The sequence below is a fragment of the Narcine bancroftii genome, chromosome 6 (genome assembly GCF_036971445.1).
Source record: "Narcine bancroftii isolate sNarBan1 chromosome 6, sNarBan1.hap1, whole genome shotgun sequence".
In the NCBI taxonomy this organism is placed as follows: Eukaryota; Metazoa; Chordata; class Chondrichthyes; order Torpediniformes; family Narcinidae; genus Narcine; species Narcine bancroftii.
This window is the reverse complement of record NC_091474.1, coordinates 31,194,155-31,210,845: the sequence shown is the minus strand read 5'-3', so window position 1 is coordinate 31,210,845 and position 16,691 is coordinate 31,194,155. Positions and strand designations below refer to the sequence as shown.

General features: G+C 36.3%; 2 long non-coding RNA genes across 4 annotated transcripts in view; both read left to right on the top strand.

Moving 5' to 3' along the window:
* LOC138735926 (uncharacterized) overlaps positions 1-16,691 on the top strand; it is a 196,388-nt gene that overhangs the window by 34,846 nt on the left and 144,851 nt on the right. The window lies entirely within an intron of this gene.
* LOC138735927 (uncharacterized) lies at positions 5,018-12,789 on the top strand. Its single transcript, XR_011340004.1, has 3 exons — positions 5,018-5,155; positions 8,055-8,137; positions 11,258-12,789. It is a non-coding gene; the product is annotated as an uncharacterized lncRNA (long non-coding RNA).

The window sequence follows — 16,691 nt, the reverse complement described above, 5'->3', positions numbered from 1 at the left end:
TTTAAATAGGAGAATAAGGAAAATGTTTGATGTTTTAGGAATGTTGTCTTATAAAGGGTTCAAAACAAGAAAACAGAAATGGATAAGAAGGAAAGGTAATGATGGAGAAACGGAAAGTGAAGATAAACAAAGTATAAAATGGCTACGTTGAACTATATGACTTTAAATATTAATGGAATACATAACCAAATTAAAAGGAAGAAACTGCTAAATTTACTGAAAAAAGAAAAAATTGATATAGCATTTGTGCAAGAAACACATTTAACTGAATTGGAGCACAAGAAATTAAAGAGACATTGGGTAGGACACGTAACAGCAGCATTGTATAATTCAAAAGCAAGAGGAGTAGCTATATTAATTAGTAAAAATGTGCCATTTAAAATAGAAGAGGAAATAATAGATCCAGCAGGGAGATATGTAATGATAAAATGTCAGATATATTCAGAGTTTTGGAATCTACTCAATGTATATTCACCTAACGAAGAAGGTCAAAAGTTTATGCAAGATATCTTTTTGAAGATAGCAGATACGCAAGGGAACATATTAATAGGAGGGGATTTCAATCTGAATTTGGATTCAAATATGGACAAAACTGGGAAAAAAATTAACAGAAAGAACAAAGTAACCAAATTTATAATTAAATCGATGGAATAAATGCAACTTTTGGATATATGGAGGAAACAACACCCAAAGGAAAAGGAATATTCATATTACTCGGCTAGACATAAAACATACTCAAGAATAGACCTATTTTTGTTATCAGCTCGTATGCAAGATAGAGTAAGAAAAACAGAATATAAAGCTAGAATACTATCGGACCATTCACCCTTAATATTGACAGTAAAGTTAGAGGACATCCCTCCAAGAATGTATAGATGGAGATTAAACCCCATGTTACTTAAAAGGCAGGATTTTAGAGAATTTATTGAAAGACAAATTAAAATGTATTTTGAAATAAATACGAAATCAGTGAAAGATAAGTTTATACTATGGGATGCAATGAAAGCATTCATTAGAGGGCAAATAATAAGTTATGTAACCAAGATGAAGAAGGACTATAATCAGGAAACAGAGCAGTTGGAAAGGGAAATAGTAAATATAGAAAAAGAATTAGCAATAAAGGAAGATACAACTAAAAGAAGAGAATTGGCGGATAAAAAAAATAAAATATGAAACACTACAAACATATAAGGTGGAGAAGAATATAATGAAGACAAAACAGAAATATTATGAACTAGGTAAAAAAACGCACAAAATCCTAGCATGGCAGCTTAAGACAGAACAAGCTAAGAAAATGGTATTGGCATCAAGGAAAAAAGACAAACAAATTACATATAATCCAAAAGAAATTGAGGAAAACTTTAGAGAATTCTATGAACAATTATACCGAACTGAAAACGAAGGGAAAGAAGGGAAAATAGATGAATTTTTAACTAAAATTGGACTACCAAAACTACAAATAGAGGAACAAAATAAATTAACAGAGCCATTTGGAATAGTAGAAATACAAGAGATAATAAAAAAATTACCAAATAATAAGACACCAGGAGAGGATGGATTCCCAATAGAATTCTATAAAACATTTAAAGACTTATTAATTCCGCCCCTCCTGGAAGTAATCAACCAGATTGATAAAACACAAAGCTTACCAGATTCATGTAAAACAGCAATAATTACAGTAATACTAAAGCAAGGGAAAGATCCACTCACACCAGCGTCATATGGACCAATATCTTTACTTAACACAGATTATAAGATAATAGCTAAACTATTAGCAAATAGATTAGCAGAGTATGTACCGAAAATGGTAAATCTAGACCAAACTGGATTTATCAAAAAAAGACGCACAACAGACAATATTTGTAAATTTATTAACTTAATTCATGCAGTAGAAGGGAGTAAAGCACCAACAGTAGCAGTTGCTTTAGATGCAGAGAAGGCCTTTGACAGAGTAGAATGGAATTATTTGTTCAAAGTATTGCAAAAATTCAGTTTACCGGAGAAGTATATTAATTGGATTAAAGCATTATATAAGGGACCGTTAGCGAAAGTGACAGTAAATGGACATGTATCAAAGCAATTTAACTTAAGCAGGTCAACACGGCAGGGATGCCCACTATCACCTTTATTGTTCGCGTTAGCTATAGAACCACTAGCAGAATTGATAAGAACAGAAAATAATATAAAAGGGATAAAAATAAAAGACAAGGAATATAAAATCAGTTTATTTGCGGATGATGTTATAGTATACTTAACAGAACCAGAACTATCAATAAAAGAATTATATAAGAAATTGAAGGAATATGGAGAAGTGTCGGGTTACAAGATCAACGTAAATAAAAGTGAAGCAATGCCTATGAATAATGCAGATTTCTCAAAATTTAAGAAGGAATCACCATTAGATGACAAATGCAAGCAATAAGATACCTAGGTGTACAAATAAATAAAAATCTCGGCCAACTATATAAACTCAATTATTATCCACTAATGAAAAAAATTACAGGACGATTTAGAGCATTGGAAAGATTTACCACTAACGCTAATAGGAACGATAAACTGTATTAAAATGAACATTTTTCCAAGGATATTATACCTATTTCAGGCATTGCCAATACAACTGACAGAGAAATTCTTCAAGGAGTTAAAGAAAATAATAAGGAAATTTTTATGGAAAGGGGGGAAACCGAGGATAGCACTAGATAAATTAACAGAATGGTATAAACGAGGAGGCTTACAACTGCCAAACTTTAAAAATTATTATAGAGCCACACAATTAAGATTTTTATCAAACAAGGGAAAAGCCAGATTGGACTAGATTAGAATTAGATAAAATAGGGGAAAAGATACCTGAACACATATTATATAAATGGGATGAAAAATTGGTACAACATAGAAGTTCTCCAGTATTACATCATCTACTCAATATTTGGAAGAAGATTCATGTAGAAAGAAATAAAACAAATTATCAATTACCAAAACTAATATTGACGCAAAACAAGTTACTCCCTTTTACAATAGATAACCTTTCCTTTAGAGAATGGGAGAAAAAAGGGATTAAAAGAATAGAAAATTGTTTTTCAGGAAATAGATTCTTATCCTTTGAACAAATGAAAGATAAATACAATATAACTCAAGATACAGCGCTGGCATATTACCAATTGAGATCCTACTTGAAGGATAAATTAGGAAGCAGTTTGAGTTTGCCAGAGGGATGTAACTTTGAATATGTGATTACAGATACAATGATAATCAAAAGATTTATAACAAATATGTATATTAAACTGCAAGAAAAGGAGAATGAGGAAACAAATGGTAAAACTAAACACAATGGGAACAAGATTTAAATATAAAGATAAAAAAGGAAACATGGGAGAAGTTATGCTCTGGAACGATGAGAAATATAATAAATACGAGGTTACGTATGATACAATATAACTGGATACACAGGCTATACATTACACCTCAAAAGTTAAATAAATGGGACCCAACAGTATCTGATAGATGTTTTCGATGTAAAAAAGAAATGGGAACAACAATTCATGCAATCTGGACATGTGAGAAAGTAGAAAAATTTTGGGAAGATCTAAATCAGATATTAAATAAAATAACAGAAAACAATATACCAAAGAATCCAGAGATCTTCCTCCTAAGTAACATAAAAAACAAAGAATTTGGAGGATGCACAAAAAAGATTTGTTAAGATAGCTCTAGCCGTAGCAAAAAAATGTATTATGTCAACCTGGAAATTGGAAGATAATTTGAAAATACAACAATGGTATATAGAAATGAATAAATGTATTCCATTAGAAAAAATAACATATAGTTTAAGAAATAATATTGAAATATTCGAACAAATATGGGAGCCTTACATGAAACACAATAGTGAAAACCTACCGGGGACACTCACTACCTAAGTTAACGGAAGGAAAAGGAAATGAAAAGAATGGACTCAGTGGAATTTCTGGTGTATTTTTATTGAATGACAACATTGTCTGACTGGTTTAATGTATCCTAGATTTTGTACCTTAAATGGACGGGAGGGGGGAGGTAGGGAGGGTGGGATGGGAGGAGGGGGGGGTGGAGAAAATGGCACTGTATATGTGTGAAAAGGAAAAAGTGTGTATCATGGTTAATGTGATTTATGGTGTGAAAAATTAAAAAAAAAAGGAGATATGGTGGCACAATTTAAGAGGCATTTGGAGGGATAGGGAATGGAGGAATATAGACCATGTGCAGGCAAATATAATAGGTTTAAAATGGCATCAAGATTGACACGGATATCTTGGGCAGTGGTTGTCACAGATATCTTGGGCAGAGGGGTATATTCCTGTGCTGTGCTCTCCAATGTTCTATGGTCAACCCTGAACTTATGATGTCCATTTGGAGTTTGGATTTTCTTTCTGTCCATGTGGTTTTCTTCTGAGTGGTCCAGTTTCCTTTGATATTCCGGTTCTTAGGTTAATTGTCCCCAGTGAATTGCCCCAAGTGTGCAGTTGAGTGGTTGAAGCTGAGGAGAGTTGATGGGAATGAGGAGAGATTAAAAATGGGATGAACTTTAATTTGGACATACAGCACGGTGACAGACCATTTCAGCCCATAGGTCTGTTCCCCCAAATTTACACCCAATTAACCTATATCTCCGGTAGGTTTCAAATGGTGGGAGGAAATTGGAGCTCCTGGGAAAAACCCACACAGACGTGGGGAGAACATGCAAACTCCTTACAGACAGTGCAGGATTAGAACCCTGGTGCCAACTGCTGGTGCTGTAGTAGTTGTTGTGGTAACCGCTACGCTAACTGTGCTGCCCCTGTTGGATGTTGGATGAGCATGAATGGTGTTTGATGATCAGTGTAGACTAGAAGAAGCGCTTTCCATGTGGGATCTCTCTACGATTCACTGTAGCATAGAACCAGAAACTTTTTTGCTCTGTCCAGGTTACTTGGCTGTGTGTTTTAGCAAGCCAAAATATCAGGAGTGTTTTTAAACTCTTATTAAAGCTGGATAAGAGTATGATAATTCAGTCTGTTTAAAAGCTGAGTTCAATATTTTTATGCCTCAGTTTGCAATAAAACTGCCTGCAAAAACATGCATTCAACCACAGTTAAGTACAAGTCTCAGCTTGCAATGATGTGTTAAATGAAGACTGAAAGGCATGGTAAGTTTAATCTTGTTGATTCTACCGTGATGATCAGATTTTTTTTCCTTCAGCTTTTATACATCCTTCTCTCCTGAAGGTATTGATTCATTCTAAATCTGCCACTCTGACACCCATCCCCTCTTCTTTCATTTGTGACAACTGTTCAAGGGGGGAAAACTATTATTCCTCTCCCTGTTTATGCACCCACTCTTCCAGGAATTTCTGAATACCCATCATGGGGAACTTAATTTCCTTGTAATTGTATCCCACAGCAGAAAGTGAACAAAGAACTTCCTTTTTTTTCCTGAAAATTTGAGAATGGATCAGGGTTAATTTTCTCTCTTCCTTACCAATGTTGGTTGTAAGGAAAGTGTCTTAAGGCAAAAGAATTTGGTTCTAGATTCACAATTCAATGAAGTTGTCAATTGCAGCTCACATTTGGATTCCAGTTCCATTGGAGCATTACAGTTTTAACATCATAAGCAGGGACTTACTGTCGCATAATTATTTAATAGCCACATATAAAATAAGGGATCAACATTTTTATGATTTTATTTTTCCATTATACTTCCTACTATAAAACTTGCTCTTGATTGAATTGACAGTTGATTTGATTTTAAAAAATTGCATCTTGGCTTTGTAAGCTTTCCATGAAAATTTGCCTCCTTTATGCCAATACACAGCATAAATGTCTGTGAGTGGTACACATTGCAAGGCAGAAGTAATATATTGGAGTAGATGTGACTGTTGAAATCTGAGAATTGTTATTGACAAGCTGCCAAAGATCTCAATGTCAAAATATATTTGTGGAGGCTACAAATTACCATCATTTCAGAGCTGATGGTAGTGATGGTGAGCAATGTAAAAGCTGGATTTCTTGAAAGGCAGTTTTAATTTATTCTGGATCACCATTGTATACATTGTGAACACTTATAGTCCTGGCTTGTCAAATTAAGGGTTCAAATTCTGGTGCAAGGCATTTTAATTCTGTGTACTCTTTTAGAGTGTAGCTGAGGAAGTTGGTGCATGTTTGTTTGAGTGGGTCTATTGTTGGGTGGTCCTGGAACAATGAGGATTCACTGTCTTGCTGTGGGCTGGGACTCCACTCAGGTAGTCCCTTTGTATATCTTTCTTTTTGTACCCTGCTATTGATATGTGGCACTAACCTCCTGATCAGCCCAGGTTGCAAACTCCCTGATTATTCTGATATTTGGGCGGCATGGTTAATGCAAGGTTATAACAACACCAGCAACTTGGGTTCGAATCCGGAGCTGTCTGTAAGGAGTTTGTATATTCTCCCCGTGACCATGTGGATTTCCTCCAGGTGTTCCCGTTTCTTTCTACCCTCCAAAAATGCACGGGGTTTATAGGTTAATTGGTATATTTGGGTACCACAGACTTGGAGACTGGAAGGGCTTGGTACCATGCAGTATCCCTAAATTAAAAAAAAATTAAAAGATGATATCCCCTGTCCCATTCTCCACCATTTTTATTTCCAGTGGCACAACTGCCTTGCTTGTCATCAATATGAGCACTTTGGATAAGAATGTAGGGGTCTTCATTAGTAACCCTGCAGACCTTGAATGCAACTCTGAGTTCAATACTAAAATGACCTTTGCTTTATTGGGTCCTATGATGTGTTTCCAGGGCACTCATCATTTCCCAGCTCCCTTTGGGTCCTGCAAAGTTTCCATCCTTCCTCCTCATTCAGGAGGAGGCACCAGTTTAGATGTAAACATCCCAACCACGGGTGTCATTCTAGACTTTGAGACAGATGCTAGCATTCACAACTTGTGAGAGGTGCAGGAAGGTGGACAGGATTTTCTCTTCAATAAGCTTGTACAACAGCAATTGGATTCTTGACTTCCTGTCGGGGAGATCTCAGGCAGTCCAGTTTGGAAGCAGCACTTCCAAGAGCATGACACTGAGCATGGGGGCCACCCAGGGCTGCGAGCTTCGTGCACTGCAGTTCACTCTGCTGATTCATAGCAAAACTCAGCTCGAGCCACTTCAGCGTACAGAGATGAGGTGGAGTCGCTGATGGACTGGTGCAGCGCCAATAACCTGTATCTAAACATTAATAAAACAAAAGAGATGGTTGTCGATTTCAGGAGGGCCCAGGGGGGAACCGTTGACCATTGACTGCTCTACCATTGAAGTCATCAAGTGTATAAAGTTCCTTGGAGTGTACTTGATGGAGAATCTCACCTGGTCCATTAACACCAGCTCCATAGCCAAGGAAGCCCAGCAGCGCCTCTACTTCCTGCAAAGGCTGAGGAAAGTTCATTTCCCACCCTCCATCCTCACTATATTCTACAGGAATACATTGAGAATATTTGGAGCAATTGCATCACCACCTGGTTTGGAAGCTGAGCCACCTCAGACCGCAAGACCCTGCAGAGGATTGTGAAGTCAGTGTAAAAGGTCATTGGGGGCTCTCTTCCTACGAGGACGGACATCTACAACACATGGAAGGCAATAAACGTTGTGAAGGACTTCACACTCTCCTCATGTAAACTGTTCTCTCTCCTGCCATCTGGTAGGAGATACCATAGCACTCAGGCCCTTGCGTCCGGTTTGGGCAAACGTTTTTTTTCCACAAGCCTTCAGGCTCCTGAATTCCCAAAGCATATGTGGATAGTGTACTGTGTATATGTCTTAATATTTTAACTATTTTAACTGGTATTTATGTAAACCTGGTCCATGGTCCTGGAGAAATGCGATCTCATCTTTACCATGCAATGCATGGTATAAACGACAAAGAAAGATGACTTGACTGTAACCAATTTTATTAATATAGCAGTTAACTGTGTCTGAGAACCTGCCAAAACTAATGGTTTATTTATGAATTAGCTAATATTATGCAGCAAAAATATGGCTCCAGAACCAGCAAATAAATAATTTACCCCTGATCTAGTCCAGGTGATGTTGGTTGAAGAAAAATGGTGGCCAGAATACTCATCTGAGGGCAGTGCCACACAAGATTGAATAATTCACAATGTGAGTATAAATGGTTGTTAATTTGGCTCTTGTTCATCCTACTTTTCCATACTTCTGCTTCCTGTTATTGTCTGTTTTTTTTCCAACCTCTAAATTTATTTCATAGAACAGTATTTCATCAGCTGTGGCTTTTCAATTGTTAGCTTTAGTTCATTGACAATTGTTCTTGCATTTAGACACGCCAAAAGTAATTTCCTGATCATGCCCCTTAAATCTCAGTGTTTACAGACAGCATCACATCATTGAAATTTTCCATCAAACTGGAAGAATAGTCTTTACACAAAGTGAATGACATTTATTGAGGAATATGTTCCTCCTTTAAATGTTTTTCTAAGACGAGAATGAAAGCTAGCTATTGTCCATAATGGTTAATAATCTGCAAACACAGAAGTTTATTTGGGTTATTTGATCAGGTATTTATCAAATAGTTGATAAAAGTTTTTGCTGATTAGTGTTCAATACCCCAGTGGGCTCCAGACTGAAAGCCTGCACAGAATGTATTGTCAATATGCAAGGCTGTCTCAGTCAATTTTTTATTTATTTATCGAAATGTGGGTGTGATGGTCTGGCAAAAAATTCTGTATACACCTATGATATATTAAAACAATCACAAGTATTCTAAACTATTCACTCCCCTTTTGTGAAATACAAGCAGTTTAAAACAAAGCAGAATCAGGCCACAGCATGTGATCACTGCAACTGACTGAGGTCATGAATTACAATGAAGATGTTCTAACAAAATGTGATTCACATCACACTAATGTTTGCTGTAAATTATTATTAGATTGTTTGATTTGTTCTCATCAGGTGAGGCAATGCCCTCTTTTAAATAGATGTCTTATCGGCCACCAATGTTTGAAGTGATTTTAGGAAAGATTTGTATCTCTCAAAAAAAGAGGAGGAAATAGTTTTATAAATTACAGTATACAAACAGGATGATATCACCAACAAGTTAGAGCTACATTCCAGAATGAAAACACTGGTTGCCAAAATTGTAGGCTCTTAATTTACTGACACTCCTTTATTTAGACTTTCATGCTGTTTCATTTTTTTTTCGCCTGCACTTTTTTCCCTTCTTGCTAATGCAGGAATGCAGTCAAAAAGTTAAACATTAAGCCTTTGTCAGTGTAGTCTCGAGGTTAGGTTGAGTAGTGTCTGTAAAGTAAAGTTGCTGATATATGATCTCTGAGATTCAATCCAACACTGACATTAAAAACAGGTGCTCCCTGCCTAAAGGCAATGTGCCAGTTCTCTCGTAATTCTTGTCAACATTTTAATTTACAAAAGATGTAATATGCCAGGTTCCTTGCACTCATTTGGCATAAAAAAACATGAAGGAACCTTTTTAATCTTTAAAGTTTTGAATGTAATGTAGACCGTCTGCATTAGTACAGATCCAAAATTCCCTGCCTTAACTGTTTTGCTGGAAGTCAAGATGAAGATTCCTCATGACTGACTACATGAGATCTGATCTGATAATTTCTTCAGAAAAGGGCTTTACTGCCAAACACTGAGGCTGTTGTTAGAGTTTCAAGAATATACTGAACCATGTGCATGTACTTAACTATGTAATACATGCTAGGAAACTAAAAATAGCTAACTGCTGTTTCAAACTGGGTTCCTTTGTCAGGAAGACAGTATCCTTTTTCTGGCCTGCGTAGGCTGTGCAACAAGATTATTACGTATAGATTCCACAGCGTTATTAAGACACTAAAGCATTATGTGGATATATGACAAGCAAGTAGATGGCAGGGAAACTTTAAATACTGCAATGACCACAAGCTGTAAAATCCCATGAATACATATTGCAGTTAAAGTCACAATGTTAGTCATAACAGATATTTCTGAGTATGTGCACTTCTAAAGTCTCTTCTTAAATGCTTTCACTCAGACATAAATGAGCTCCAAAACTTCTTACAAACTATATTCTTGAAAGATGGCTGCTTGATAACCATATCAATAATAAAAAGTCATCTGATATTTTGACAATACTGTATAAACTTCAAAAAAATGCCAGCTCCAAGATCGGAATCTGCATTCTGTGTGTAAAAAAAAAAAGTATACTTTTAAATGGTTTATTTGAATGAACTTGAAGGATGGTCATGAGTTAAATATATTCACTTTAATTATAAATGTGAGCATTGTTGAAAAAGAAAGGAACTCTTTTTCCATATATTAATCTCAATGTTCAGTCAATAATTTCCCCCTTGATACCTTGACACAGTAAAGACTTGTTTAGTAACCAATTGGCTACAATGGTCCATTGTGTAACAATCAGACCAGTCTTCAGAATTGCAGAGGTGGACACTAAATGCATTTACCAAATCATCGTGAATGGTATGCCTTACTTACAAAAAAAAACTCAAATGAAAGAAACTATAAGCATATAATTTGAACAGATTCTGACAAGTGATGCAATGAATTTCAACTTGAATACAGGATCAAATTGTCTGGCTATTTATGGAAAACAGTGGCCTGCACAGGATGAAATGGATCTATGTAGGCATGCCTCCTTTCTCCCTATTTTGATTTGTTATAGGTAGCAGTCTTTCATTGAAACTGGGGTCACACATTCAAGGATTTTTCTTTTTAAAGTTAGTTCTGTTTTCTTCTACTAAGAAAATAGTAAGGTTTGGTTTCACTGAGCACATTCTTGCACTTGACCCAAATCTTTATTATTAATCTAAGAATCTTGGTTATTTTTAACAGGCCATTTTACTGGGAGGCTTTCACAACCAACCTGAACTTGATCCTCATCATGTATGCACTTTGATCAGGGTTTCAGGGAGAGAAATAAACAGAAGGGATCCTCTCCAATTTTCCCTACCTTAACCTGGGTACTGTCAATAATTTTAAATTCTCTGCAACCTTACTGATAAAAGTTGGGCTGAACAATGTAGGCTGGGGACCAAACTCTTGACCTTTTGTATGGTGTAGCAGTAACTCTGAACTCGTGAAAAAGAGACCACTCAAAGATAAAAAATGAATTTGATTTACCAATCAGATAACTGTTGAGATCAGGAGGTGGAGAGCTGTGGATTCTAATGTAAAATTAACTTGCGTTGTCTAGTGCCTAAATCCTAGCATTTAACATACTGTACAATTCCTTGTCATTGACAGGAAAGGAATAGAGAGGAGGAAACTGGAGGAGAAGAATTATGAGCAATGCAAATTTGGGCATGTGACTTGCTACTTGCCATTGCTTCATCCGATTTAAAATCAACCAAGAGATGGTGATGGTGAAATGATTAAACCATGTCTGAATAACTCATTATCTTGCTTCATTGCATCCCCATAAGGTGAAGTTATCAAACGTCTTTTCCATTGGCCTAGACACGTTCTGGAAAAGAAACCAAAGACATTATAAATAATAAATGCCGATGATATTTGATGTACAATTCAGCCCTTGTGGTTTCAAGCTTGCTTGATAAATGGCTTTCTACATTTAGTGCTTTGCCACCAGATTATCTTCAGCTTTTATTTTATACACTCCAACCTTTATTTTGTATTGTTTGAATATTTGCATTTTCTTTCTAATCAAATGCTGCTCCCTTCTTCTGGGAAACTATCTATGTGTCCTCCTTTTTTAAAACACACCAAATTCTCAGCACTAATTCAAAACTCCCGTACAAATCCTTGAAAGCAATGTTATTTTTAAGTTCCTCATCATAAAGCTCCACAATCTTCCATGATTCTCTCTAACTGTGTGTTCTGTTCTTGCCACAAGACCAAAGTTAATGTCATAAATTCCGCGTTCTGTGATGGTAACCATGGTGAACCTCCCCCATCAGATGCCAAGGACATATTCCGCTCTTTGGCTTAGATAAACTTGTCTCTCCACCTGTTCTTCACTCCCTTAGTTCAGTTCAGCATAATTGTCCTTACTTGGTAAAAACAGAAAACTGGAGAAACTCATCAAGGTAATAGCTTGATGAAGGGCTCAAACCCAAAATTTTGGTTATGTATCTTTACTATTGCTATATAAAGGACACTGCTTGACCTGCTGAGTTTCTCCAGCTTTGTGTTTTTACTTCCACCATGGTGTCTGCAGACTTTCATATGGTAGTCAACTTCTTTCCCCCGATTAAAAACATAAGAACTAGGGGCAGGAATCCATCGAGCCAGCTCTGCCATTTAATAAGATCTTGGCTGATTTGGCTATGGACTTGCTATTTGATTATTTGACCCATTAAAACTGTGTCAGGTGATGGTCATTACGCGGTTAGACATTCCATTGGCTTTAGTAATGCATGCCTTTGCTCCTGTGCAGTATCTAATTTAGCACACAAACTAGATTTCTCGTTTGGCTCAAAGATAAATGGCAGAGGTTTATACAATCAGATGGCCTTCCCTGTAATTAACCTTCTCCTTAATCCAGATCTGGGAGTATTATTGCAGTGCCCATTCATGGTGGAATTGGGGTGTTTTCCTGCATTAATGGCTGTATGTAAATTGTTGTACTTCCAGTGGACCTAATTTTGTAAAAGCTGCATCAGAATAATTTGTGCACTGCACTGCTTGGGAGAGATGTGCCAATACATCAGTTACACGGAAATGTACATAAACCTGCCTTTTGTAATTTTATGACTTCCTCCTGGTGGAAGTATGCACAGGCTTCAAATATGATGAGCAATAAATTATATATCACAAACCTGGGAATCAAATGTGGTAAGGAAATACCTTTTTGTTTAAATGATCATTCACTTGTTAAAAATTTTGCATTTTGTTTTTAAAAAGCTGTTTTTAATTTTTCACCCTCCTCTCCTGAAGGCAAAGATTCCTGCTGTCCTTTCCAATGGTGAATGCAAGCACTAGAATAGAATTTTGTTCAGGTCTTTATTCTTTATCCACATCAGTTTGGTTAGAAAACCTGTTGAACTTTGGGAAGCATTATTAGGCAAAGCCAATTCCTGCCCATTATCCTCATCCACATGCCCTTTCAAGTTGTGATTATTGAGAAATGATCAGGCTGATATTATTCCCTGTCACAACAGGCATCTTGAGGCCAAAATATCACCCACTTCAGATGAGATTACCCAGCTCAGCCAAGACCAGAGATCAAATGGCCCTGATCTATATTTCTCAGTACCACATTTGTGTATTCTGACCTTCTAGACAAAGTGCAGGCATAATTAAAGGGATATTTGAAGGAATGGAACAACAGGATTAGTTGGAAAAGAAAAGGAAATCATTAAAACTGCAAACTGAACAGAATCAGAGAAAAAAGGAAATTTAAAACTCCAATATCAAAAATCTATAAACCTAGACACATCAGTATAAATAGCAAAGTTCAACCTTGGTCTTAAATGTTTCCTGAACATGCAAGAATGAATACACTGGGAATCATTTTGTTGTACCTTTGTTTCCTTCAGGTATACAAGAAAAAAATACAAGAAAACAAAAACACAGGTTTAAAAAAAAGTACTCTGTGTACTGGATCCTGTGAAATGAACTACCTAACTGTAAAACCTAATTGAAAACAGATTTTAGTTTCAACATGTGTTCAACATATTTTAAAATATTTATTTTAGTATCAATTTTTCAGCAGATGTTGGTGATATCAACTGAGAGCCTAGTGTAGTGTGAGGAGGAATATCCTATATTTAGAATTTTTTGCTAAATCGGCTATCAATTATCACAAGTTGCACAAAGTGTATTTCTTTTTTGTTGCTCTTGAAGTTGCTGGAACTTTGAGAATGTAACAGATTTGCCTGTTGTATCTTTGAGGGGAAAACAACTTGTTCTTAAAGTTCCACCCCCCCCCCCGCCCATGCCCCCGTCCCCCACCCCACTAATATAATACTGTTCTTCCACCATGTGTCAGGAGACTCAAAACAAATCTGAGATGGATTTGGGTAGAATTAAATCTGCTTTTTTTTAATTTTTTTTATTTTTCACACCATAAATCACATTAGCCATGATATACACTATTTCTTTTTCACACATATACAGTGACTTTTTCTCCCCCCACCTTTTCCTCCCAAACCACCCCCCCACCCCCCCCCCTCATCCATTTTAGGTATACAATCTAGGTTGCATTAAGCCAGTCAGACAATGTTGTCATTCAACAAAAATACACCAGAAATTCTACTGAGTCCATTCTTTTCTTTCCTTCTCCTTCCATCAACTTAGGTAATGTTTGTCCCCGGTAGGTTTTCGCTATTGTATTTAATGTAAGGCTCCTATACTTGTTCGAATATTTCAATATTATTTCTTAACCTATATGTTATTTTTTCTAATGGAATCCATTTATTCATTTAAATTTGGTAGTTTCTTCCTTTTAATTTGAATTAAATCTGCTTGATGCATTTCAAACCTATACACCTGAGACTCTTCCTCAAAACACAATCAAGGAGACTTGCATTGGAAAATTGGGACAGAATGTCACAGTTTTGGTTCTCCATCCTCTGCCAAACAATAAATAGACTATCTGACAGGCCTGAGGAAGCTGATCCAACAAGAGTTTGCAACACTTTGAGGAAAATTACTTCAGAGGCTCCATAGCTCACATTAAAGGTAAGGCCCAGGACATAATTTGCTATACCTGTGACAACTCACTTATTTTGGCAGCTGACATCCCACTGAACCTGTTCATGGGATCTCTGGAGCTCGCAACACCGTTATCTCCAAAAGCAGTAATTTTTCAGTGTGCAGTTTATCTTTGCGGACTACTTGCTGATGTGAAACTTTGGTGGCGTGGTGCTTTTAATGTAAGTCTCACAAAAACAAAATCATATAAAAATTGATATCAAAAGTTATTGGGAAGAATGATATAAAATGATAAAAGAAGTGGATTTAAAATACTGTCTAGCAGAGGAGAAAGTTAAAGTTTATGGAGGGAATTTAAAACTCCAGAATCTAGATGTTTAAAGTGCAAGTCATTTCTACTCTTGATTTGCAATGAGATATTACTCCATGGTCAGTTATGATTAATAATGTACACATAGTGCGACAAGCAGATAACTCACTCTGATCCTCCTACCACTTAGATTGACAGCCAATAGGGGCAGATTGGGACTGGATCCTGAGACTTCCTTGGTCTGAAGGGATAAACTAAGTAATTCCAGGCTAGTGGAACCTCAATGGAGAGCAGATTATTAGAGACTATTCTAATGGATGATCTAAATCTTCATATGGCAAAATGAGTTAACCATGTCTGACTAATCCAACTATTTATTTTCTTGTGTAGAAGGTAACACAGAAATTTAATGAAGGTAATGCACTTTATGTTGTCCATATGGAATTCAATCAGGCTTTTCACAAGGTCTTCCATGGCAGCCTAGTTAAAATAACTAATGGCCCATAGATCCTGGCATGGATGGCAATTGGATCCAGAATTGGCTCATTGAGGGGAAATAAGATACTTATTGGCTGGAAGACCACAGTTCCTCAGCATCCAATTCAGTTGCAAATTGGGTTTCACCAAGGTTTGATACTCATTTTTGTTGTTGTCTGGACTGGTGATTTACTCTTGTGTTTAGGGGACATAATAGACTTGCAAATGATAAGGAAGAGTAAAACTGTTAAGCTCATTAAGCTTAGGTCAGCTGAACAGAAGAGCAGCAAATAAATTTAATTCAGAGACGTGTGAGATAATGCATTTGGGTAGTTGCAACAAGACAAAGACACACATTATAAATGAATGGATAGTCAAAAATGTGAGGGCATGACAACATTTTCTGAAGAATGCTGATTTGGAGAATCACCTGGAAAATTAGGTCTCTTTGTTCTAATGAATAATTGAATTTAATCACCCTGGAACATCCGTGCTTTCATTGAGCTTCTTCACCTATCAGGGTTCAATGTAAAGATGTTCCATCCCAACATTGGAAACTTGACCAAGCAAGTTAGCATGAACTTTTTAAACTTATTCTTGGGGTGCGTTCCATCCCCTGAACCTGGATTCCATCTTCTGGTTCAGGCTTCAAATGATTTTCCCAAGGTCTTGGTCTCCACACATCTCCTTCACTTTCATGTCCTAATGAGCATCTGACTGGCAGCCACCATATGATAAAAAGAATCCAGACACAGGCACCTCCAACCCCTTGAATTCACTTTGGTTGTAGTTACTGAATGTTTCTCAGATGCAAGAAATCCTAGAATTTCAAACTGTTGTCTCAAACAGTTAACTCGGGTGTCCTTCACTTGATTTATTACAAGGTTGAATGGATGACTCATTTAAATCTGTTATCATATTTATTTTGAAATTGTATCCAAAGGATAAATGAAAAACTGCCTTGTTTATGTTATAGTTAATTCATATAATACTTTGTACATGGCATGGCTATGATTTCAAAATTACACAATACACTCAAAATCAGCAAAATTGATTATTTAATTAATATCAATCTGCTTCATCTCAAATGTGTTTCCACGTTCTCAGTTGTCTGAATGTTCTTCCCTGAAGCCTTGTCATATTTTGAAAGAATAACCAGTTACTATCAGTCTCATCTCATAATTGTAAAACATTCTAAAATGTCATCTTAAAGGTTTTCTCAAGCTGCAAGCACCAGTTCAGGCTTTTTAATATTGTATTATTATTTTTAAGTCTAAA